At 38.6% G+C, this 3,769-nt stretch overlaps 1 long non-coding RNA gene across 1 annotated transcript in view; it reads right to left on the bottom strand.

The window, feature by feature from the left end:
- Positions 1 to 3,769, bottom strand: part of LOC113489885 — a 23,405-nt gene that overhangs the window by 18,785 nt on the left and 851 nt on the right. The window lies entirely within an intron of this gene.

Below are 3,769 nucleotides of genomic sequence, written 5' to 3'. Positions count from 1 at the left end.
CTCTGCCTGTTCCCCCGGCCCAGCTGCTGTACCAGTAAGTTCTCTCTCAGATCCTGCAGCCCTTTCTCCCCCTTGAGGGCAGCGGGTGGTATTAAAGAGGACACGGTACGCATGGGCAAGTCCCCAACACATTGCAGAGAGTTGTGTCACGTGGGTTTTAGCAGCTTGGTAACACACTCTTTCTAAGAACTCCATCAGTTTATCAGGGCTCTGCATTTGTTTGAGAGTGAAGTTCCAAAGCATTGGAGGTGACCACTGACCCAGGCCTTTGCCCATCTTTTCCCACACCCCTTGCCACTCACCATTATCTGACCTCGGGGCAGGTTTCCGGGCACTGCTATTGTTAGAGAAGTGCCGCATGGCCCAAAACAAGATCTGGCAGACACCCAGAAAGCACTGTGCCACAAACACACTGGCCTGAAAGCTCCAAGGATAATTGAAACTCCTGAAAACCGAGAGGATCTCTTCCCCTGGCTCACCCATAGAGGGGGTGAGACCCCTAACAACAGCCCAGGCAGCAAAAAGGTACCGGCCCACCCCCCCACACAGCAATACAAACACATTATAAGCAGTCAGTAACCAATATAGCAAAAAGAGACCCTTTGCACATTTTCCACCCACAACAAACATCAGCACTGGGATCATACACTGGATATAAGGATTAATCCAGCCCCACCACTCAAGCAAGTGGGCCAGCATTGCAAACATTTTCTTATCAAACAGTACAAATACAAACAGAAAAAAAAATGCACCCAACAGATTGCTCCAACACACTCTGGTCAGGGTCTGTCCCTTTTTGATTCTTATTTCAATCCAATTCGTGCCCCACATTGGGTGCCAAGAAGGCTGTGGTGGTTTAGGCCCAGCCAGGACCAGAGACCACGTTGCCTTTGTCTCTCCTCCACCCTCAGACCGAGTAGGACACAAACCCCAGGGTTGAAATAAGGAAAGATTTAATACAACAGTGTAATAAATAACAATCTGAACAACAACAATAGCAATAATAACAACAATAAACAGTAATGACAGTAAACAAGACAATAGATACACAGAGAAATACCAGAGTGAACACAGTCAGCCCACCGCACGTGCTTTCCTTGACAAAAGCCGAAAGGAAACTCTTTCCACCCTTCAGTGCCGGACCTGACATCAGCATGGTATTGAATAACCCGGCTGGAGATCCCTTCCCCCTGCTTGGGAAACTTAACCCTATCCTAACTGAACTAGGACATCTCTGAACCTGCAGGTTTTGGAATGAGAGAACGGGCCAAGTTCATCACCCGCCTAACTGTGGCAGAGTAGTGTGTGTAGCAGTTTTTTTCAGTGTCCTCTTTCAACAAGAGTTACATGCTGCAAAGGGGTAAATCTGGAACTGATTCAATGGACATAACTTGCTACAATTCCCTCTCTAATGGTAGCTAGAAAACAGCCTCTTTTTCTTTCTACAGCTCTCGACTTACAGTTAAGAACTGACTTCTTACCTCAGTTTTGTTTGCGTTTGGGTCATCTCTATACCTTGTTGATATACCATCATTCCTACCTACTTTATTATTTCTCTAAAAGGCAGTGGAGCAAGGGAAGGGAAACTGCCTCTAGTCAAAGAGCATATTTATAGCTATTCTTCCTTAAATGGCTTACTGGTTATATAAACTAGTATATGGGGATAATAAAGTTTTGGAGGACTGAATCCTACCTATTTATTGTAATCAATTTTGATGCCTGTCAGTTTTATAGGAGCTGGTAGAGGTACAATGACATTTAGAGCAATCAGGATGTTGGAGCATCCTGGTCATCTTGCTGGTCATCTTGCTCTCCTCAGCAGGCTTCTTCGATCACTACATCAAAGCCTGGTCTTGATCTGCTTCACGGAATAATTTTGTTGCTGATCTATGTCAGATTTTTCTGACATCTTGAAACATGCCATTAAAGTTCTGTAAGGATAAAAGTCAGATGCATTTTTAAAAACCCAAACAAACATGATTCAACAAGACATTCTTTTCAGCCCACTAGAAACTGCTGCTGGCAATAACCCCAAACTGGAAACGTATGTGCTGTTGACATGATGTAATTAGCAGGACATTTCCATATAACTGGTGTTCTTAATGATTTTTTGCTGTTTTCTTTTTTTATTTTCCAATTTCCAAGAGTAACTAGAAGAGTAATCTTAAAAGTAATGATGAAACATCTCTTCTTTATTACATTCCCAGCCTGCAAGATGTCAAGGACACACAAAAAAATTAATAAATATTTCTAGGAGGCCATGTATCTGAACCTCTGCAGTATTTTTGCAGAAACCTTTCTATAACAGGTTCTTTCAGTTTATCTCTGAATATATGTGTGTGTGTGTATTTTTACATCCAGCGTTGGAATTACTTCTGTAGAAAAAATAGTGTTCTGGGAGCTGGGTCTGTGACAATTTTAAACAAACTGAGGCAACAACTAATAGTAAAATAATATGTGCTTGGAACATTACTAAGCCCTCTCACTGACCCTGTAGTAAGTACTGTGTGATTTTTCCTTACTGTCTGATGAGTTTATCTATTCTGATTATATGAGAAATGACTCAACCATTTAAAAGTGATTGAAAGTATTGTTCTGAGTTTGGCAGTACGAATGCTGATGGAACCAATTCTCTGACCCAATGTTAAAAAAAAAAAAGATTACATTTTTGAATTTGTTTGACCTAATTTTATTATAACATTTTTCTAGGATTTCTTATGCAATGAAATAATAACTGTTGCAAATTAAGATAATTTATTCATTGGAAGGAGGTAGCACCCACTGGAAGTCTGAAGACGAAGAAAAGCAAACATTTTTATGAGGAAATAGGTGGAAAAAAAGGCCACCTCTAACTGAAACAACTAAATACTCAGATGCTGGATACTTTGTTAATAAGACATTATATTGGGGTTTTGAATTTATAGAAAATCTGTTGTCTAATTCTTAAAATTTATCATAAAACGGATTTTTTAAAATTTCATGTTAAAACACCAGAGTAAGTTATAAGTTTCTTTGTTTTCATTATTACTTTTTGGTATTATATGGAAGATTTTTTTTTTTAAAGTATGTCTGAAATTCAAGTGGAGACAGAAATTTAAATATCAGGAAATTCAAACTTCACTGAAGTGATCTTTTCCTCCTTCACCATTTTTAAGCTTTCAAGGAGATGGTAATGTGTTTTCAAAACGAAATATTTCAGCCAGAAAGCTATAATCTCATTCTTTTCCTTTGTTTTGTCTCTTCCCTTTTTACCTGCTCTTAATAATGTTTTGAGATTTAAATAACTCTTTACAGCAGCACTGACTCATATATTATTTTTTTTTTTCCCTAATGATAAGAAAAGAATTAGCAAAAACTCTGTGCTGCTTTGGAAAAATATTTAATTAAATTTTGTTTTACTGCTAATTGTACCTAATTGTACCAAAAATCAAAAGTTTATTTTTAAATGATCAGTTCTGTGTAATTACTCTCATTTGAGGCAAAGAAATCTAAATCAATTCATCTGCATTTGGGTTTCACAGTCATGTAGGTCTTCGCATAGTGCTAAGAGTAGTTAGTACACACCGTGGTAAAGTCCCTAGGTACGAGGGAAAACTACCTGTCCTTCCAAAGAAGTTTTTCTTTGCTCAAAAATCTATTTGTGTGGTTTTCAGCTGGTGGCCTTTTGATGGTTCAGATAATCAAACAACAGTACTGAACCTTTTGCACATACACTTAAAAACAGCCTTCAGCGTCGCCTTTTTTTTTTTTTTTTTTTTTTTTTTTTTTT

Source organism: Athene cunicularia (genome assembly GCF_003259725.1).
Source record: "Athene cunicularia isolate RWA chromosome Z unlocalized genomic scaffold, athCun1 chrZ_part1, whole genome shotgun sequence".
NCBI classification, from domain to species: domain Eukaryota; kingdom Metazoa; phylum Chordata; class Aves; order Strigiformes; family Strigidae; genus Athene; species Athene cunicularia.
This window is presented reverse-complemented; position numbering and strand designations above follow the sequence as displayed.